Source organism: Pelodiscus sinensis, chromosome 7, assembly GCF_052426305.1.
Source record: "Pelodiscus sinensis isolate ZL-2025 chromosome 7, ASM5242630v1, whole genome shotgun sequence".
Lineage (NCBI taxonomy): Eukaryota > Metazoa > Chordata > Testudines > Trionychidae > Pelodiscus > Pelodiscus sinensis.
This window is the reverse complement of record NC_143058.1, coordinates 74,479,464-74,502,972: the sequence shown is the minus strand read 5'-3', so window position 1 is coordinate 74,502,972 and position 23,509 is coordinate 74,479,464.

Genomic DNA, 23,509 nt, shown 5'->3' with positions numbered 1-23,509 from the left:
ATCTTTGTTTTTTGGCAACGGGGGCTCAGTGCTGAGGGAACTGTCTACTGTCTCATTACTGTGCTGAGTACACCTCCCAGGCTGCGTCTACACTGGCATGAATTTCCGGAAATGCTTAAAACGGAATACTATTCCGTTTTCAGTTTTTCCGGAAAAGGAGCGTCTACATTGGCAGGCTGCTTTTCCGGAAAAGCGTCTGTGGCCAATGTAGATGCGCTTTTCCGGAAAAGAGCCCCGATCGCCATTTTCGCGATTGGGGCTTTTTTCTGGAAAAGACCACTGGGCTGTCTACGCTGGCCCTTTTCCGGAACAGTGTTCCGGAATAAGGACTTATGCCCGAGCAGGAGCAGAATAGGTTTTTCGGAATAGTGGCTGATTTTGTACAGTAGAGCATCGTTGCTTTTCCGGAAATTCAAGGGCCAGTGTAGACAGCTCGCAGTTTATTCCGGAAAAGCGGCTGATTTTCTGGAATAAGTGGCCCAGTGTAGACACAGCCCCAGGGAACATGGGGTGTTCAGTAAGTCAAAGGAGACACCTTTTCTTCATAACCCACCTAATGAGGAAATCGGCACTAACGAATGACTCCATCAAAAGGTGGAACACCGCTCTTGACAAAATGCTGGGTTTTGAACGGTTGCCATACGGGGGCAGGCAGGCTCCTGGCAGCGACCTGTGTGTTGTGTTTTAAAGGCAAGTCGGTCTTGAGCAGAGTGTCAATTAAGGGCAACAATTCAAAGCGAGTCACAGCAGATGATGCCAGCCTGTCTCTTGCTGGAACACACTCTTGCCCTGTGGCTGCAGGGCCGCGGGCTGCAGGTGCTGCACAGACTGCCAGGCCTGGGGCTAGCTCGCAGTTATGCTGTCAGCCTCGTTTAGCTCTAATGCTTTATGACAACTGTCTACCTGTAATGTGATAATGGGCTGAAAACCTCTGCAAAATTGATAGGGTCCTTTGCCCGGAAGAAAAAAAACTTCTAATGCAGGGAGCTGAAACTCTGTGGGCTCAATTCCCTCTTGCTTCGCACTCAAGTAAATCACAAGTCACATCAGCAGGCCTGATTCTCCTCTCCTGTGCCCTGACTTTCACCAGTGCACGAGGAATCAAGCCGTTCACGTTTTTATGTTCTGGATTTCCTTGCTGTAAATCTGACCGGCAAACCTTAATCTCTACCTCTCTGAAACCTAGTACTCTAGCCTGTTTGCCTCCTGAATGCTTCCAAGAGTCTATATGGTTCTCTGCCTTTCCCCTGCGTACTCCTGACAAAATTCTTTCTCTCCACAAAAGGGCTTCTAGGCGTTTATATTCCATCTTTAAAATATCTCCAGTCTTTAAAATGTTTTTTGCATAATCTGCCTAACAGTTGTGCCGGACTAAATCTCGAGACAGATCAATAGATATATCGTAGAATAGAATGTTTTTAAATATAAAACATAAACTTTTGTCCTCAAGGGGCCTGACTTTGATTAGCCCTATACCATTATAAACCTGTAATAACTCCATCCACTTGTGCTAGACTAGTGTAGACTAGAGATCAGATTTAGGCTTCAAGCATCCCAAAGCACTTTTAAAGCAATGAGCTTGATGCAGGCCAAACCAGATTGGAATACACTATTTGAGCGAAACTGTCAGCAGCTCCCTGAGTGTTAAGCACTCTGGCTCCTGTCTGAACGCTTGGTGCTCAGTAAGTAACATAAATCACCAAACTGCAAATCCCCAACCAGTTTTTCTGGCAGTGCAAATTTTGTAAGATCTCAGTCCAAGTCCTGGTACAGAACCTTACACCTACTAGCTAAAAGGTGACTATTGCCAATTTAGCCACACCAACTAGTGATCAGCACATTATCTCACAGACCCCAATCTCTATAGTTTTGAAAACGGGGATGACTAAAGCAAATTTTTCAAGAATACTCATAATTTTTTCACCTGGCTAAGTGGGGGCCTTTTTGGTTATTGTACCTACATGAGCCAGAGCCACAAGTAAGGAAAATGAGCAGTACTCCATTCTCTTCAGCAGAGACACCCCTTTACACCAGCTGAGAAGCTGGCCTGGTCTGACCTCATAGAATGGAACTTTGTTCACCGTGAAGAGCATTCCACCGTAACGAGAAGAACACACCCGTATTTTAGTTGCAATAAAGAACACTGACTAATAGTGTCAGGATGGAGATGGTGGCATAAAGGGCCTCCGTCCCTCAGAATTCTAGGCCCAGCAGTAGCTCTGACCTACATGCTGTTCACTGTCACATCTGGGGGCTAATCTTGCTCCTTAAAGAGCCCATAAACCCATTAGGTCTGGGTAAATGATCCCTAGGCTGTCTTTAAAATAATTAAAACCAAAAGGCGTACAGTTATTCTGTGCTATCAACAGCATATCAACCAAACTTGTCTCGAAACGTGTGTTCAATTTTTTTATTAAAAAGCATAGGCCCATATGTAAAACATTATCACGCATCTTTGTGAAATTAGCAGAACTATTTGAACAACCATTTTGTCTCTATCAAAACAGGACCTTATTATTTTTTTCATACTGTATCGGAACGTGAGAGAGCACAAGGAATGCTTGAGGGCTGAGGTGGGGTGTTTGTCAGCTCGGGAGATAATCTCGGGCTAGAAAGCTATTGGTTGTTACCAGGAAGCAGATATCATCTAACCAGCCTAAGAAATGCTAGTAATTAATATGCAGAGGAATATGTCGGAGAGATCTGTTTGCTTTTAATTCTATAATGTAAGAGGGTTCTCTGTTTTTGCTCTGATTACTTAACTACGCTTTTCTAGTTGGGATTTTCAAAACACATTTACCAAACTCAGTTTCCATTGACTTGAGTGGGAAAATCTACCACATATGAAAATCTCACCTTGCGTGCATAGGAATGTGTGTGTGTGTGTGTGTGAGAGAGAGAGTGTGTGTCATTGTTGCTTATAAACTTTGAAGGTAGCATTTTTCTGGTGGACCCATTTCAAACTATACAACATTTAGCAACTGGGTGTCCCTTCTGAGTAATGATGGACCATGAAGAAAATGCATATTTACAGCAAGGGTTGATAGAAAACATGGTTTTAGTTGTAAACTTTTTGTTGTTTTAATGGGCAATGTTAAGATTATCTGTTTAGTATTAATCCAAAGGACACATTGCTAGAATTACAAACCCTCAGATGGATGCCAATTCTGGCATTTCATGATGTAGGGAAATTTTTTTTAAAGGGATACAGAATACTGGTTTTTGTTTACTTGTTGCTATGAAATGTCTGGCTTTGGGACCATTAAAGGGCAATGGGAACATCTTCAAAGAAGCAGGCATTTAAAGCAAATGCCAAGGTTTCTTACCAAGCCCAGCTACCAGCCAAAGTTGAGCTGTGATAAGGCAAACAAAACTGAGAATAAACATGATTTAGTCTTAGTCAAATTGAACAACAACACAAAGCCCTTGATTGTCAGTGCTGAATCAGCAAATATAAAACCCCAAAGACAGTCAACCCTGCATTTATAACCCACTTGAGGTTTTCACACTGACAAGCTATTCACAAAGTATAAATGATCCTCCCACTGTTGGTTTGAACCACTTCATATTTGTCTGGGTCTTGCAGTATATTCTGGGACATGGCTACTTTGCTAGTACTTTCATTGTGATAAATATTTATCCTAGGAAATATTTTGGGAAACTCCTCTAATACTAATAATGTAGTTGTGTGAAGGGTTTCTCATGTAAAATTGGTGCCTTTCATATTCATTTGCTAGCACCAGCATGAGAGCAACTCTATTCAGCAACCGATTGGCTCCCACCACCACATACCTTTGTGTCTCCGAATGAATGCAGTGTCTTCACACATCTGCACAATTCCCGTGCAATAGGACCCACTTGGGCCTTGCAGTGCTTCCAAATCTAAATGAAAATAATGAGCTTTTGAGGTGCAAAAGGAACATGGGTCAGAGCTTTCATTAGTAAAATACAGCTTCCTTCACTGAAGCTAGCACTTCTCTACTGACAGATATGCAGAAGCATGCTTGTTCTGAGAGACAGGCTGTGACAGGGCACCTGCCCTGCACTGGCCCTTTAAGACCAGGACTCAGGCCTGGAGCTGGGGCTAGAAAGAAAGAGGCCAGCTGGAGCTATTTGGGGGCTAGGGAGAGCCCAGCTGGTAAGCAACTAGGGCAGCACGAGTGGCTTGTAGAAGCCAGCTGTAATCACTAGGGCGAGTGTGAGCCCAGCTGGGAGGTATATATAGAGAAGCACAGGTTGCTTAACGGGGGAGCCAGTGGAGAGCTGACTGCAGAGGAGGCAGGAGCTCCTTGGAGGGAGACAAGCTGGGGATAGCCAGCAATAGCTGGAGGAGGGTCAGCAAAGACTCCTCTGGCTAGGGGCTGGAGGCAAAGCCCTGGATTGGAGGTGGACCTTGATGCAGCCTAGGTAAGCAGGACAGTTGAGATGACCTTGATGCCTATTATGAGCAACCTGTACAGACTGTAACTTGCCCTGAGAGGGGCTATATGAGGATAGTCAGGGGGCACTGAGGCACACTGGGGGTGTGGACCCCCTGACACAGGCATAGAAAAGTTCCACTGTCAAAGTAATATACTGTAGACATATGACTCTGTCATGCATGTGAGGGTGCAGTCTCTGCTTCACAAATTGTAATGCCTGCAAAAAACCCATCTGATTCTGGCTATTTTATCAATCTGTGTTCATACCAAGAGAGTACTAGCAGTGGTTATTTAAAAAGGCCATTCACATGAGGGGTTGTTTGTTTCAAACATGGGGCTGCTACTTGTTGCCTACCTACCTGAAGCCTTTCTTGTGAGTTCTTCCACACACTGCTTCATGCTCTTCAGCTTTGTCATATCCTTGGTCTCTTCCCTAGCCCTAGTCACGTCCTTGGCCATTTAAAAACTTGTGTGCATGTGCACATGTTTGTATGTGTGCATACACAGTCTGGATCCAAACAAAGTTTGGTCATGGGTGTCCCAGACACCACCAACCTGACATCAAGCTGTTGATCACTACCTGTTGAGCTCAACAATCAAGCCAATTTTCTATCTACCTTACAATCCATTTATCAAATCCATACTTCCTTAACTTGCTGGTAAGATGATACAACAAATATTTTTTTCTGAAGAAATCAGCATGATCCTTTAGACCTTTCTTTTTAGTGTTACTTACTTGATCTAATTTTAGCATTCTGTGAAAGTGAACCAACACAGGGTACAACATGTAACAACATAAAACATAGGGCCTAATTCTCTACTGCATTGCATCATGTGCAGACTGGGGTTACAGGAAATATACAAAGAAAGTAGAAGAGGTACCATTTAATCACCACTCTGCATGGGTATAAATGAGTGTACTAGGTAATGCTGTGCTATTGTAATTTGGGTAGCTTGTACAGGAACTCCTTTAAATGCACTTGATAAAACTAGAAATGAAAAGCACAGTAGTTTTAATATGTAAGCTTTAACAATATTTAAACTGCAATAATGCATTTCATTTTAAAATGTGTTAGAAACAGACTACTGATTTAGAAAGAAAGGAGGCATCAGGAAATTATCTCTTTCATTTGAGTTTATTAGGAATTGTGTATAAATGCATGCTCAATTGCAACTGAGTTGTTGTAATTTATTACATTATACTTTGAACAACTGGTAAAAATGTGTGTATATATTTGAGATGAGCCTGAACTAGAATCCCATACTAAATATGCCTAAATGCTGTTCAGATTTGGATCCAGACTTGAATTTTACTACAGAGAAGAGCTATAGGGAATGAATTCCCTAATTCTCCATGTTCTAAATGTCCCTAAGTTTTGAAATTTTGGATCCAAGCTATGCTGTGTGGGCCCAGCTCTGTGAAAGTGACTATATGCCAGGAGGCCAGCATATCACTTCAGATTTCCACAATGTCATCAGCATTCCTAAGAGTTCAAATGGTTTCTACTCTGATTGGAACGCTGATATATCTGTAACTTCATTTTTTCACAATACTCTTGTAATTTTATTTCAGGGATAACACAAGCTATTACCAAGAAAATCATGTTCCCACAAACCTTTTCCTTCCTCTTGCTTGCCTTTATCTTTTTTGTTACAATTTTTATTGTTTGTGAAAGATTTTTTTTTTTAAACTTATGTTTCAGAGGGGTAGCTGAGTTAATCTATAACAGGAAAAACATAAAAAACAGCAAATTGTCTGGTAGCACTTTAAAGACTAACAAAACATGTAGACGGTATCGTGAGCTTTTGTGGGCACAGCCCACTTCTTCGGATGACTGGGGTGTTGGACATCCTGGATGTTCTGGACATCCAACACTTCGGTCATCTGAAGAAGTGGGCCATCTACATGTTTTGTTAGTCTTTAAAGTGCTACCAGAGTATGTGTTGTTTTCTAAGTTAAAACTTATGGTTAGGTTTGTTTCATGCTTTTCAAAATAATAGGGATACTACACACATTTCTGGATATTTTAAAATTTGGATTGATAGGAAAAATAGGTCAATACAATTAATACTTTCTACTACATTTATATAATAGTCCACCCTCTGTGAAGTATGTGGTGTGTACACAATGGTGATGGGGTATTTAAATTTCACACTGAGCTTGAAGGGGCTAAAAGACAATAGTAGGCCCAAGAAGCCCCACCTCTTCAGGCCTAATGAGCATGCTTCACCTGAAGGAGTAGAATAAGCCGCACTCAGAAGCTCGGGTAAGGGGTAGTGGACAGGCTGCAGGAGAGAAGATTCCTTCTCCGAGGAAGCCAGACAGAAGATGAATCCTGACAGGATACAGCATAGTAGGAAAGGCCCCAGTACACATTCAAACTCTCAATCCGGCATCCTCGGGACCTAACTGGTTCCGAATCAGAGAATTTTCTGGCCCACAGGAGGTCAATGTTATCTAGCAGCATTACCAACACTTCCCAGTTTACTGTGTTGTATAAAGACATTGAGGAGTAAATTAGAGTTTAAGAACAGCACAGAACACTGAGAGCTAGGACTGGTAGCTGTAAGCAAACTTTGTGGAACTGTGGGAAACTTGCCTACACCCAGGATAAGTGGCCATCTGCTAACTAAAATCATTCCTGACCATGAATGTTGCTGGACCAGAGAGTTCTGGACAAGAGAGGTTCAACCAGTACCACCTTCCTCTATCATTCCCCTCCTCCACTTCATGAAGCAGCAGGTCGGAGGGCCCTGCTCATCTGAGACTTTGTGAAGCTATTGACTGTAAAACTACAGGATCCCTGCCCCACACTGAAGGGGCGCATAGGAAGTAATCCAGGGTGGCAGACTTAGACCCTCTCTGAGGAGGAACCTCCCAGTGTTACTTCCCACAGGACCCTGGACTAGGACTCAGTGAAGAGGGGGAGTCTGGGTCTCCCCCCTTCCTGCAACACTCCCATTAAGAGCAAAGGCCCCAGATGCTTTATGGAGGCCCAGACACTCCTGGTCTGGAGGTAGGGATATAACAGTGCTACCCCTTTCCTGATAGTAATAGAAATGTAGTCGTGTTAGTCTGGTCTTGCTGAAACAAGAGACAGAACTATCAAGATGGTTTATTAGATGATGAGCTTTTGTGGGCCAGACCCACGTCCTCAGATCAAATTGTGGAAGAAAATTGGCACAACCATATATACCAAAGGGATACAATAAAAAAAAGTGAACACATATAAAATTGACAAATCATATTTTAGAACGGGGGTGGGTGAGGGGGTGAGGGCAGGAGGTTAGTGTCTATCCAAGTACGAAAAGATGGACATCGTACCCAAAGGACTGAAAATGAACAACCCATTAAGATCAACATACTGTACTGACTACAGTGAGAGACCAATATCTCAGACACTGACCTCGCCCCTCTCTATTCTAAAATCTGATTTATCAATTTTATGTGTTCACTTTTTTTGATTGTATCCCTTTGGTATATATGGTCATGCCAATTTTCTTCCACAATTTGATCTGAGGAAGTGGGTCTGGCCCACGAAAGCTCATCACCTAATAAACCATCTTGTTAGTCTTTAAAGTGCTGCATAGTCCTGTCTTCCCTTTCCTGATAGTGAGACAGAGTTGGAGATCTGATGCATTAACTTCCAGGCCACTCAAGCCTCCTATTGTAACAATAGAAGGGAAAATAATAAAGGTTTTGTGAGATTTTTTTTTTTAAAAGGGACAAATCAAACTTAAGTGCCTAAATCCTATTATTGGCCCCCCAATGGCCCTTTTTGCCTGCGCAAATCCCACGCATTGCATCCAAGGGAGTTATTTGGATTCCTCGGTAAAGAAGATCTGCAGAGATGCTTATTAATTTGTGACTCTGCTCCTCTTAAGGCCAATTTAAGTCCATGATAGAACACACTCAAACTACAGTGAGAGCAGATATTGGTCAACACTTAGAGCTTTGGAAAATGCCACTGATTGTGGTTATGCATTCCCAGATCACTTGATTTAACTCATTCAACTCTCATTCAGCCGTCTCTCGCTACAGTGCTCATAATAACTCTGTTTGTTTAAAGCATGGATTTGAGAAACAAACTTAATTTGGGAACTTTCCACTATAGTGAAAGGCTGTGAGTGCTTGTTAAGTTTGACCCTGTGCTGAATCTACTCACATCCCTCTATAAAAGGGCTAAAGCCTTAATGTAGCATGGTGAGTAGTTTCTTCCAATGATATATTAAAATAGTCATCCTGCAAGGTGTAGGGATAGGTCTTGTGATTCGCTGCAGATTCACAACACTGTTTAAATAAAGGATGCAAAGGTACGTATTTGAAACAAGACAAGCTTTCAGTGCATTTATCAAAGTGCTGTCAGTTCCCACTTCAAGGCAGGTGAAACAATAATAAATATTGAGCACAAGAAAGTTGATTTGCATCCAAGGCAGTTTGAATAAATAAAGTTTTTTTTTTAAACAGTCAGTGTGAGCCCCTTTGGCTCTTGCCAGCTCTTGTTTTATCCATGGTTAAAGCACTTGAGAGACAGTCATAAAAAAGTCATATGCACATCTTGTAAAATTTTCTATATTTTATTCAAAATAGGACAAATATATTGCATCTTTTTGTATCTAGTCCTCGGAGCATTTCATTAGATCCCTCCGCCTTGTGCTCATGGACTCATCTTGGGTTATGGCTGGTTGGTTTAAAAATATATTTTCAATATAATAAAGTGTGAATACTACTTATGGCAGCACATAATAAGAGAGAGGAAGTGACAGAAGCAAAATAAAAAGGTAGCATGGAGTGGAAAGACTTGTATATATTGAAAAGAGAAATACAGTGGACTAAACTCAGATTTGGTGTAGGGACAAAACTCACTTGGAGTCTCTTGGTTAAATTCAAGTTTGATTGTAAATAGTGGTGTAAATGGCAGATGGAGTTGGAAAATGGGTGTAACTGATAAAGTTGTATAGCATATCATAGAACTGGAAGAGACCTCAGAAGGTCATCAAGTCCAGCCCCCTGCTCAAGGCAGGACCAATTCCAACTAAATCAACCCAGCCAGGGCTTTGTCAAGCCGAGACTTAAACACCTCTGGGGATGGAGACTCCACTACTTCCCTAGGTAACCCATTCCAGTGCTTCACCACTCTCCTAGTGAAATAGTTTTTCCTAATATCCAACCTGGACCTCTCCCACCACAACTTGAGACCATTGCTCCTTGTTCTACCATCTGTCACTACTGAGAACAGCCTCTCTCCATCCTCTTTGGAACCTCCCTTCAGGAAGTTGAAGGCTGCTATCAAATCCCCCCTCACATAACAATCTGAGGCTATGTTTACACTGCAGAGTTTTTCTGGGATACCAGAAGTATCCCAGAAAAACTCTGCTGAGTCCAGGGAACACGTCTGCTCTTCTGAATTTTTTTTGGAAGAACAGATGTGCTTTTTCAGCATCCTGTAAACCTCGTTTTATGAGAAAGAAGGGATGTTCTGGAAAAGGTTTTTTCCCCCAACATTTGGCACAGTGTAGATGGGCCAAATGTCGGAAAACCTTCTTCTGAAAAAAGAAGTGGACAAAACTACGCAAATTGCAGTTTGCAATTTGTGTAGCTTTTTCTGGAAGAACAATGCAGTGTAGCCATAGCCTCACTTTGCAAAACTACTCTTGGTAGTCTTCCATTGTAGTTGTTGGGTTCTTATCAGCTCTGAAAAGTTGATGCTAGGTGTATTAAACTGGGCACTTTAAGTTAGAGAACTTAGAAATTTGGTCCAATAGCTCGGCTGACCCACGGCAGTTACTCAGCTCAAGTAGAACAAGGTTTTTATTCTACCTGACTACAGCATGGGTGAAGACAAACAGGGCAGACCAGTGGCTATCTGGAATACTACAGATCTTGGTTCAGTTACTTCATCTGACACAGATTTTGTATGCAACCTTAAACAAGTTGTTTCGTTTCTCAGTGCCTCAGATCCTCAGTTAGAAAATAGTGATAATTCTCTTACCTCACAAGCGAATTGTGAGGATCATTATACTAGTGATTGTGAGGTGCTCCAATGGTGTGTTAATGGGGGCCATACATGTCACTTAGGTCATTCAAAGGTGTAGTGGAAAACAGAACCTGGTTATATGGAAGTCATCAGCCTTCAGTTGTCTATGGTTTCTTTAGTCTGATTATAAATATGTGGTTTAGGAAGGGAACATTTGGCTCTCCAAATAAGTTTTGGTGACTTTGGTCCACTCTCAAAGGTACTTTTGTGTTGAATTCAATCTGGCTTGAATGCTAAAAAATCTCATCAGAAACCAGCTGACTTAGTTTGATATAATCATTCAGGCATTAAATATATTCTACATGAAGCTGAAAACAGCAGAAAATCTTCGGTATTCCCTGGGGAAAGAACCATCTCACGGTGGTGGCCTGATTTTCATTGTGGCCTCTTCGTGCTCTTGTAATGTCAATGTTAAACAACAACAATAATAATAAAAAAGAAAACACTTGGAACAACACTTAGAACCTGCCTTTCCCATTGTAATCAGTAGAAATTTGTGGGTGCCCAGCCCATCTTAGGGTTAGGACCAGAGGCCAATGTGGAGCATGCACACAGTCAGAACAGCATACATGAAAGGGCCTTGCATTCAGCTCAGACTCTATTATTTACTTCTGCATCTCGACCATTCCTGGAGGTTTGCTCCCCTCAGCCAACAGCCACAGTTCAAGTCAGTGGTAAGCAGAAGGAAGGTGTTTCAGAGGCTTTATGGGGACACACAAAAGCTGGACAAATCAAAAGTTGAAATATTTGTTTGGATTTTCTGTGTGTTTGGAGACTATTCTATTGCCTGATGCACCATTGTCCTCCTTAATTCTCCTTCCTTTATTACTAGAATTGAGGGAAGGAAACACCCAGAAGGTACTCATGTGCCCCCCAAAAGGCATGATCTACTGCCTCTCTCATAAACTTTCAGTAGTGAGTAGCAGAGCTATAGCCTACGGATTCCTGCTTCTCCTTCCCCAGTTTAAGCACTGACATACACTGCTCCAAACATTTGTAAAAACTTCCTCCCTGACAGGCCTATGTGAAAACATTTGTTGTCCTGAAAAAATCAGCGGAGGCAGTATTTCCCACCAGGGGATATAAATAAGCTTTAGTTGAAGGGTGTGAATCAAAAGCTCTGCTCTAATCCCCTTCCCCACAAACATTGTGGATGTTCAGAATTAATGCAAACACGGACTCAAAATACTCTCTGCTTGTTGTCATACAGGTGATCCTAGTTCTTTGTGACTCTTCATTTGGGGCAAATGAAGGCAATGGGGCACATCTAATTCCATTGAAGACAAAATATGCTAGTGTTTGCTTTGGTGGAAGGTTGGGGGAAGGAAGTCTTCCCTTGTCTAAACTATGAGATTTGAGTACATTCTTGAATTCTCTATGGCTATGTCTAGACTTGCATGATTTTCTGGAAATGCTTTTAACGGAAAAGTTTTCTGTTAAAAGCATTTTTGGAAAAGCGCGTCTAGATTGGCAGGATGCTTTTCCGCAAAAGCACTATTTGCGGAAAAGCGTCCGTGGCCAATCTAGACGCGCTTTTCTGCAAAAAAGCCCCAATCGTCATTTTCGCGATCGGGGCTTTTTTGCGGAAAACAAATCTCTGCTGTCTACACTGGCCTTTTTGCACAAAAGTTTTTCGGAAAAAGACTTTTGCCCGAACGGGAGCAGCATAGTATTTCTGCAAAAGCACTGACAATCTTACCTGAGATCGTCAGTACTTTTGCGGAAATTCAAGCGGCCAGTGTAGACAGCTGGCAAGTTTTTTCCGGAAAAGCAGCTGCTTTTCCAGAAAAAGTGGCCAGTCTAGACACAGCCTCTAAGTATCCATTAGGGAGAATTTATAAAACAAAAATCTGTGCCAAACATTCAGGTGATATAAATCAATATAGCTTCATGGATCTGGCCCAGACTGTTTGCCCATCACAGACCTTGAGGCCTTTCTAGTATCTTTGGTTGCTTCCAAAGTCCTTTGTGATGCCTGTCTGCAATGCACATGCATCAAATTTAAAGTTATGAGGCTTGATTCTTCTCTCACGTCATTGCTGTAAATCAGGATTAATTCCATGGAAGTCAGTGTGAGAAGAATCAGATCTGTGGATATTCATGTGTTTTCTTTACAACTGTGATCAGGTAAAGAGAAATAATAAAATGATTTTGCCATCCGTGCTGCCTGCTGTCTAATCACACAACTCCAAACACCTTCCCACCCTATTCCACTCTTCTCTAAGGCCCCACTCCTGATCCCTCCGTCCCTCTCCCTCCATTGCTTTCTGCCCCCCCCCCCCTTTCACTGGACAGGAGGCTGGAGTGCAGGAAGGAGTGTGGGCTCTGGGCTGGGAGTGGGGCCAAGGGATTTGGGGTGTGGGACAAAACTTGGAGCAGGGGATTGAGGTACAGCAGGTTGGGGTGCAGGAGGGGTGTGGGCTCTGGGAGGGAGGTTAGCTGTGGAGGGGTGAGGACACTGGGGATGTAGGCTCTAGGGATGAGGGGTTTGGAGCACAGGAGGAGGCTCAGGTCTAGCCCTGTAATTGTGTAAGTAATAAGTCAGTTAGTTATAATGAATGTATGTTATAGCAAAAGGTTTGGATTAAACTTAACCACGTTGGGTGCATCTAGACTGGCAAGATTTCACGCAAAAGCAAAAACTTGCCAGCTGTCTACACTGGCTGCTTGAATTTGCGCAAGAGCACTGACTTTGTAATGTACATAACCAGTGCTGCTTGCGCAAATACTTTCACGCTCCCGCTCGGGAAAAAGCCCTCTTGCGCAAGAGGGCCAGTGTCGACAGGGAAGAACTGTTTTGTGCAAAAAAGCCCCGCTGGCTAAAATGGCGATCGAGGCTTTCTTGCGCAAAAGCATCCGTGCCAATCTAGATGCGCTTTTGCGGAAATACTTTTAACGGAAAAACTTTTCCATTAAAAGTATTTCTGCAAAATCATGCCAGTCTAGACGCAGCCAAGATATAGGCCTCAGAGGCCAGGCAACTTTGTTAACTTAGTCCCAGCTCTGTTTGACGTTAGCATGGTCTGATGTTAAAACACAAGGATGGAATATTGTAATACATCGTGATGTTGATATTAGGTAAAGCCTTGTAATAGATAGAAAGAAGTTTAATGTTGAAAGATTTTGTAACTTTGTTAAAGTGACTAGAAATACCCTTTTGTCCCATGCTGCAATTGTGGAAACGTATTGTTTGTCTGAATGAGAGAGAGAGAATGTTTTTGGAGGGATAAGTGTGAACGCTATTACCTACTCAAATGGTCAGAGGAGGGGCTGGGAACTCAGTCCAGCATCAAACGAGTCATCAATTAAGCTAAACACTTTGAAGATGGAGATTAGACCAGGGCAGATTGATGAACCCTGAAGTTAGTGGCAAGCACCCATTGATAGGGACCAGATAACAACTTTCGCCAGAAAGAGAGCGCCCCAAGGGGTTGTCAGCATATGGATATCAAATGATTGTAAGAACGTCTTCCCGATAAGCATAAGAACATAATATGAGAACATAAGAACGGCCATACTGGTTCAGACCAAAGGTCCATCCAGCCCGGTACCCTGTCTGCCGAAAGTGGCCAATGCCAAGTGTCCCAGAGGGAGTGAATCGAACAGGTAACGATCAAGCGATCTCTCTCCTGCCATCCATCTCCACCCTCTGACAAACAGAGGCTGGGGACACCATTCCTTACACATACTGGCTAATAGCCATTTATGGACTTAACCTCCATGAATTTAGCTAGTTCTCTTTTAAACCCTGTTATAGTCTTAGCCTTCACAATCTCCTCAGGCAAGGAGTTCCACAGATTGACTATGCTCTGTGTGAAGAAGAACTTGCTTTTATTTGTTTTAAACCTGCTGCCCATTAGTTTCATTTGGTGGCCCTTAGTTCTTATATTATGGGAACAAGTAAGTAACTTTTCCTTATTCACTTTCTCCACACCATATATTGTAGGAAGATTGATTGTGACGTTGAGTGACTGATTAAAACCTGAGAAGGCAAAATGCATAGACTCACATGGAAGGAAAATCCTATAAAGGATGGGGTGTCTTGTATGGTTCTTTGGGTTCCTGTCCTGCTAAGACCATGGATCATCAGTCCGGACTGACAAGAACCCGTCTCCTTCCTTGCATCTGACCTATCTGGCCAAGAGGTTGGGCTGAGCAACATATTGGTAACTATTCCATCAGGTAGGGGTGTGTGTGTGTGTGTGTATGCATATGCTACTTTTTTATATTATTAATAAATGCAGCGTGTTGCCTTATCCCTCTGAAAGAGGTCCCATGTGCTTCTTTTAAGCATAGAAGGGCTGGTGTAGAGGGTTGGAGTTCAGAAAGGAGTTTGGGTGGAGACTCTGGCTAGGTGGTGTTTATCAGAGAATTCACAGAAGTGACTGGCATGTTTGCCTCATAGGCTCAGGGCTGGCCAGACAACTGTGTGTGGCGTCCCTGGCTGCAGACTGCAGCTGGTCAGAAACTGCAGCCATTGAGAGCCAAGAAGTCCGTACTTGGGACAGGGCAGCCCACAGAAACCCCCTGGCTGTGCCCATGCCTAGGCCCCAGAGGGACCTGCTGGTCGCTTCTGGAAGCCACATGGAACAGGGCAGGTAGGGTGCCTACTTTAGCCCCACTATGCCACAAATCACACTTCTAGTGGCCTATTAGTCTGGATTGGTTTCCATAGCCACTGGAAGACTGATTCTGGGAGACTTCTGGCCAACCCAGGATGATTGGCAACCCTAGCTGTGGGGTTCCATGTTTATTGTCTCTAAATAATAACTTCCAGATCAAATGCAAGAAGTTTGCAGGTAAAAAACATTTTTTTCTTTCTAACTATTGATCTGGGAAATCCAGATTGGTAATGGTATGTCAATACGGTTCTTTCCTTTCAGCATCATCACCGGTAGTCACCTTTGGTGACCTAATTCTGCTGTCAGTTACACCAGGGCAGACAACCTATATTCAAACGAATCCCTTATTGGAACCTGATCAGACCCAGTCTCTCGAATGGATTTGCCAATTGTAACAGATTGTCCCTGTAATTGGAGTGTAGTAATCAGTTTTGTTGACAATCTAAAAGAAACTGAATCCAGCTCTATCTCTTAGCCCTGTTGAGCCAGTACAGCTAAGAGGTGTACAAAGTAAGACCTCCCTTTTTTCATTAAATTAGAAAGGGTGAAATTCATCTCTGTCCAGATAGCCATCGGAAACAAGACAGAGAGATGCAAATGTGACTTATACCTTTTTGCTGGTTCTCCTCCGTAGGGTGGATTTCATTATGAGGGCACAGGTCTGTTGAATAAGACACATAGATTAGAAGGCCAGAAAGGATCATTGTGATCATGTGGTCCGAAGACCTGTATAACACAGTCCATAGAACTGTCTCACAGTAATTCCTAGAGCAGAAAAACAGTCCATCTCTATTTTAAATATAGTCGGTGTGTGACGGGGCGAGGCAGCCCCGCACTGAACCTGCAGGGCCCAGCCAGGGTTACCTGGCTGCAGAGGCCCCTCCCCCACAACCCTACCGAGCATGCCCGGGCTGTAGCTCCACTATAAAAGCCTGGGGAAGGACTCAGTCCGGGGAGACAGCTGGAGGAGAAGGACCTGCGAAGGGGGCTCCTGCACAGCGGCTTCCAGAGGCTCCAGGAGAGGCCGGAGGGGACGAAGAGGCGAGCTGGTGCAACCCAGGGACTGCCTGCCAAGGAGACGCCGGCCTGGAGGTTGCAGCAAGCTGGGTGAGGACAGGGGAAGGAGCCCCAGGGAACCAGGTAGGAAGTGGCCCAGGGCAGGAGCGGGAGCCGCCTCTCCCGCCCCGAGAACCTCGGCGCGTTTCGGCCGGATTGCCCCGCCGAGGAAGTGACCCATTACCCGGTCGCTCACAGGGCCCTGGGCTGGGACCCAGTGGAGTAGGGTGAGCCCGGGTCCCCCTACCTGGGGTACGTCCCCGCTACAACCCTGAACTGCATTGTGGACTCAGGCCGGAGGGCCTTGGCCTTTTCTTAAAGGGCCAGCTATAGAACGGTATTGTGGACTCAGGCCAGAGGGCCTTGGCCTTGTCTTAAAGGGCCAGCTATAGAACGGTATTGTGGACTCAGGCCGGAGGGCCTTGGCCTTGTCTTAAAGGGCCAGCTATAGAACGGTATTGTGGACTCAGGCCAGAGGGCCTTGGACTTAAGAGGGCAGGCGGGAGGGGCCCGCCACACGGTGACAATAACTCCATCATCACCATTGGTAAATTGTTCCCCTCGATGTCAAAAATTTACACCTTATTTCCACTTTGAATTTATTCACGTCAGCCATGGATTGCATTCTGCCTTTCTCTGCTAGAGTGAAGGGTGTATTTGTTGTTAAAATTGTTCATGTCAATAGGTTCCATAACTTTGTTGTCAAAGAGGACTAGCACTTCAATATGACCCTGATGTTGATTTTACTTTTAGTAGCAGTATGGCATGAAGACTTGACTACTGTTGAGTGCTCATTTTTTTTTACTCCCTTGGTAGAGTGTGATGTGTACAGATTCAATAACATTCACCAAAGTATGAGCCTCCAGTTGCCGCAAGCAGCTGAATTAGGATTCTACCTTCGGCAACATTCTAGCAGGCTTTAATAAAATGGTATAACCCCCGATCGCAGGCATGAAATAATACTGGTAAAAAGGTACTTACCACTAGGGGCGGATTAAGCTCTTCATAGCAGGGCTAACGCTGAAATAAGCTACGCAACTTGAGCTATAGCTATTGCGTAGCTTAAGTCGAAATAGCTTATTTCAGCTTTTGCTGCTGTCTACACAGCAGGAAGTCTGCGTTAGAGCATTCTTCCTCCAACTTCCCTTACTCCTCATACAATGAGGCTTACAGGAGTTAAAGTAAGAAGTCCTCCAGCTCGACATTATTATCGAAATAATGGCTTGTTGTGTAGACACAACCAGTCACTCTCATAATTGTAGGCCCTTAAATTGGACTATATAAAAATATCTAAGGGACAAATGCCTTATCACCTATACACCTAATATCACTCACTTTAATTTTCGCTCTTGAAAGTGGTGCATAGTGTGAGACATGCATGGTACTTTATTGTTAAATAACAGCCATTTTGTTGTGTACTACAATTATACTTAGGATTCACCGGATAGTTACTTGGCTGACAAAAATAAAAGTAAGGTGACGTTGCTGCCCCTACAACTGTAAAATCCCCAGAGCAATGCACTGTGCCACAGAGCTGATAACTTGGCAACATTTTGTCTCAAGATCGCTCAGCGTCATTTGCAAAATAACAATACATTGGATGATACTGTGTTTGCATTTCACAGTTGTGTTTCAGAAACAGTGTTTAGTAGTAGCCTAGGGTTTCTGAAACACAACTGTGAAATGCAAATGCTTTAGTAATAAGCAGCATTTCTGCTAAATTTTCCATCCTTGGGCGGGTTGAATTTTATTACGTGCACCACCAGTATAAACAAAAAACCAAGATATGAATATATATTTTAAATAGCTTGTAGGTATGGAAGACAAAAATTTTACAGCAAGGATAGTTAACAAGGAACAATACTTATGATGTTCTTCTAGTTTTAACAATTTACCATGTATTAATCAGTTTCAAGGAATTGTTTTTTTAAAAATAATCCTTACCTACAAAAGCAACCTAACAATACGACAGAAAAACACCAATGCAAGTGAAGTCAGATCCTGCATTAAAATCTGCTAATGTAGAATCTCTCCACTCTCATAATTGGTTTGCTCTGGATCTGTCTCCCTCTAAACAAAATAATTTTTAGCTCCGGCTAACATCTCCAGGCAGGTTGCCTCCTGTTAAACTCATCATGGCCAAAAGCAAGCTCTTTATCTTTCCCTCCTGAAATTAAGTGAAAAGTATTTTTGTCTAGAACTGCTGAGGAGTCACTGTGTAGGGTTTGCTCTACAAGTCTAACAGTGGGTGCTACCTTACTCTTTCTCCCGTCGCATTTTGCTGGCATATTTCAGATCTTGTAATTATGTCACTGATCAGATGGTAATTAATACCAACACCTCCTCACTCCAGCCTCAACAAGAAAAGGGAAAATATATTTGACTAAGTTCCCTCTGATGCATTAATGAGACAATGAAGTTTCCACAGCAGCATCCCCATCCCTATCGCCTATGTAGTCACATGCCCCCATGCCCCAGCATATCAGCATACCCCCTCCACCCCATGCAGCCTGCTTCTCCACCCCTTCCCCAGCCCATATACCCTTGCCCAGATCTCTCCCTTGCACCAGAAGTTGTAGCCCAGACAGGAATGAGTAAGCACCCGACAAATCCTCCTACCTCACCACACAGATGCCAGTAACCACCCACCCCTTCTTTCCCCCACCTACCTACCCCATGCAGTCTGCTCCCCCTCTCTTCCCCTCCTAGCTCAGCAGGCTGGAGAGTGTTTGTTTGACTGAAGATTTAATATACTTTCATTTAACTGATCTTCAACATTTGCATACGTATCCTAATGAAAAATAACGAATTATGAAGGGTGATTTAGAAATGTGCTGGGGAGGGAAGGCACACAGCGGGAATGCCGGGGCCCCTTGTGGAGAGGCGCTGGGGAGAGTCTCCCAGCTGGCCTTGGCTGAAACTGCCCCTCAAGGCCTCCTGGATGAACACAGCCCCTTGATGTGCTCGCCGAATGGCGCTGGTGTCCAGTTGCTCTTAAGCCCTGGCCAGCCATTCAGCCTGTGCACCCCACGCTGGCAAGAAGGTGGTCTCCTTGCTCTCACATAAGTTGTGGAGCACACAGAAGGCTGCCACCACGAAAGGGATGTTCTGCTCACTGAGGTCCAGGCAAGTGAGGAGCCTCTGGAACCTACCCTATAAATGGCCAAATGCACACTCCACCTCCATGTGGCACCTGCTTCAGCCTGGCATTGAAGTGCTCCTTGGTGGGGTCCAGGCTGCCCATGTAGGGATTCATAAGCCAGGGGAGCAAGGGGTAGGTTGCATCACCCAGGATGCACATGGGCATTTCCATGTCACCAACCTTGATGGTGTAGTTGGGGAAAAAATGCTGGTGTGTATCTTCTGGAGCAGGCATGAGTTCTGGAAGATGTGGATGGTGTGCACCTTCCCCGACCAGTCGATGTTGGTGAAGTGTCCTGTGTGGTCCACCAGGACCTGCAGCACCATCAGGAAGTGCCCCTTTCTGTTTACATACTCCAAGGCACGGTGGTCAGGGGCCAGGATGGGGATATGCCCCCCAATTGGGGAAGACTATGGTGGCAAAGCCATCGACAATGGTGTTGATGTTGCCCAGAGTAACGACCCTCTGTAGACAAGGTGTTATTGATAGTCTTGGCTACCTGCAGAAGCAGGGCTCTAACTCCAAACTGGTTCCTGATGGAGTGATAGCTGTGTGGCGTGGTGAGCTTCCGCAGGGTGATGGCAACACGCTTCTGCAGGGGGATAGTGGGTCGCAGAGCTCCAGGAAAGTGGCCTTCCACGTGCAGAAGTTCTGGAGCCACTGCTGGTCTTTCCATAGCTGCAGGACGATGCGGTCCCACCAGACCGAACCGGTCTCCATCCATCAGCAGTGGCTGATCAGATGGTGTCCAGGGGATTGAGGGGCATTTGCACCAGAACTTTCTGTGGAAGGGTGCTGTTTTGTAAATATGGACTGCAATTTTTTTCAAATATCAAGGAATTCAAAATAGTCATCTAAGAAAGGTTAATGAAACATTTCAGTGGAAACAGTGATTGGTAAAATGATTTTGTTATAACATGTTTACAGTAATAAAGGTTTTATAGAACTTACTTTCTGGGATCATGGCGGGCAGCGCAGCCTCCATGGCCCCTCATTCCCTTGGCCACCTCTGCCTGCTGCTCCTCTACCTGTTCAGCGAGGCCAGTGCTGGTTGAGTGCAGGCAGGGCTTCTGGCAAGCTGGACCGGGCCCGGCCACTTCCTCATGGGTGGGGGCACCATTCCAGTCTAGCCTGTCCTTCCCTCCACAACACAGTGCTCTCCCATCCCCCTAACGGAGCCTCCTCATGCTTGCTTGGGGGATGCATTTGCACCCTTCATGCCCCCCAGGGCTGGACTGAGGCATGGGCTAGCTGGGCAGCTGCCCGGGGCGCCAACCGATGGGGAGCGCCTGATGGCAGCTCTAAGGGGTGCGCGGTGTCCCTTATAGTTGCCATCGAACGCCACGTGCCTGGATCCTGCAGAACTAGGGTGGTTAATGTAGGCAACCGGAGTTGCAAATGAAGCCCGGGATTTGAATTTCCCGGGCTTCATTTGCATATTGCCCGGCGCCGCCATTTTTAAATGTCCACTAGTTTGGACTCCGTGCCCGCGGCTACACGCGGCACGAACTAAGTAGTTCGGATTAGGCTTCCTATTCCGAACTACCGTTACTCCTCGATCTGGTGGGTTAGTCCCTGGCGGGCCCCCACCTCCATGTTTACCTGCAGAGGTGCAGGTATCGAAGGATCGTAGCTCGGTTGGCTGCGAATCCCCGTTCGCAGCCAATCTGAGAAGTGGGAAGTGGCATCCTGGTCTCCAACGCTTCCTGCCGCTCACATTGGCCATGAATGGCGATTCACAGCCAACCAGAGCTGTGATCCTCTGATACCTGGAGAAGTGCAGGCAAAGATAGCGGCGGTGGCCCACTACGGACTAATCCTGCAGGCTGCCATTTTTTTATTGCCCAACTCAGCTCTACATCTAGTACAAAGACTATAACATTCAACCACAAGATATGAGCTGATTAAATGTTTTGAGGATACTGTTAGTCCTTTGTATGTCTATAAGCATTTGTCATAGTCTCTGGAAAGTCTCTACAGAGACTGCACTAAAGCCATTCCAGTGGTTTGCTTGTTATTTGGTCAATTGATCTATATTGTACAGCCTTGAGATACTTCATGTAAGATGCGTATTTAAGCCAATAGTCCCTCTTTGAATAAAGCAATACATGCATGGACAATATTCTCTCTCTAAATGGGCCAAATTTCTCATTCCTTTATTACTGGGCTATATGTGCAGTTAATAATCTGTGAGCACAATAGTAAATGGGGATGTAAGTTGTAGAATATAAACCAATAGTTAAAAGAAAATCAGAACCTTTGTGCTACAGCTGTTGATTCTTTCTGCGGTAGTTACCTAACATTAAGATGCTACGGCTGTGTGCCATTCAGAGAGAGCCATTTATGACTTTCTGCATTCTCCCATTTAATGGACTTAAGCAACCTGAAGGCAAATTAACATGAAAGTTAATTTTCAATCTTTGAAATACTCCAAAAATGTTAAAGTCCATCCATACACTTTTGTTAGCATTGTGGTGCCAACTAATTGCCCTTTGAGCCAACTGAATCCTGGGTTACATTCTGGCAAACTCACCTTCTAGCTCATATTAATGTAACCTGACAAGCTCCCTGGCTCCAGAAACAGCCTATTCCAAAAAGAGGAGAGAAATTGCCCATGGGGTCCCAATTCTAATAGATTGTTGAAAGTCAGCGAGCGTACAGTGAATGTTGAAGTGTTTAGGGGACTGCAATGAGTTTTATCATAATCTATTGTTCTGACAAGATTGGTGTTAGTTCCTGGATGCAGGGTCAGTTTGGAATTCTAGATCAGTGTTTCTCAATCTTTTTTTATAAAGTACCCCTTTAAAAAAATTATAAGTACCCCCCAGTACTTACAGTTTTCAGACACACAAACTTTTTTTCTACCATTGTAACACATTTGTTTAAACAACTTAATCATAGCTGGGCAGGTGGTGACATTTTTGGGTATAAAAAGTAAAATAATAAAGCGCTGTAAAAGTTAAAACAAAAATTCAGTTTTCTCCGAATTTCAGTTGTGTGATGTACCCTCCCCCCCTCCCGACGTCTCTCGAGTACCTCTAACAGTACTCACACCACTGGTTGAGAAACACCATTCTAGATCACAGAAGGATGCAAAAGTATGGCAGGATTTAAAAATAAGTTTCCAGAAACCATTCCAGTTTGACACAGCATCTCCGACTTTATTTGCAATGTATCTCTCATTTGACTAAGGAAACACCCTGGCCTATGATTGACTCTCAACTTGCTGCATAAATGTAAATGGTTACAGCTCCAAGAAGCTTAAGTGTTTCTTTATGAGATATTAAGTGACTAATTAACTAGAGTATTTTGTACTTGCTGTAGAATAGCCAAGTAGGTCGAGATGCCTCTTAACACAGTGCCTTGGATTTTTAAATCAACACATGAGTGTTCCCATAATTATTTTACAATTATCTGTCTCTAGGACAGATAATTAAAGGGCGCAAGATGCGAGCTTACTTTGCTATCAGATCTGTGCAGACACAAACTCTCATTTGGCATGACATGGGTAGTTAAATAAGAGTCTCACAAACTGGGTGTTTGTGCTACTGTAAATAGGACTGGGGGTCTGAACTGTTAGGCTGTGTCTACACTGGCATGAATTTCCGGAAATGCTTAAAACGGAATACTATTCCGTTTTCAGTTTTTCCAGAAAAGGAGCATCTACATTGGCAGGCTGCTTTTCCGGAAAAGCATCTGTGGCCAATGTAGATGCGCTTTTCCGGAAAAGAGCCCCGATCACCATTTTCGCGATCGGGGCTTTTTTTCCAGAAAAGACTACTGGGCTGTCTACACTGCCCTTTTCCGGAACAGTGTTCCGGAATAAGGACTTATGCCCGAGCGGGAGCAGAATAGTTTTTCCAGAATAGCGGCTGATTTTGTACAGTAGAGCATCGTTGCTTTTCCGGAAATTCAAGGGCCAGTGTAGACAGCTCGCAGCTTATTCTGGAAAAGCGGCTGATTTTCCAGAATAAGTGGCCCAGTGTAGACACAGCCTTAGTTTTCCACAAAAGTTAAGTCCATCCATGGGGTAATGTAATATCTGAGCACCTCATAATCTATTGTGTACTTATCTTCAGCACCCCTTTGAGATAGGAAATAACTGCTATCATACGGGAATACTTTGTTGCCAAGGGGAAACTGAGGCTATGTCTAGACTGCATTGCTTTTTTGGGATGCATCTCTCAGACAAAGAGCCGAGACTTCATGTGGGAACTGCATGTCTTTAAA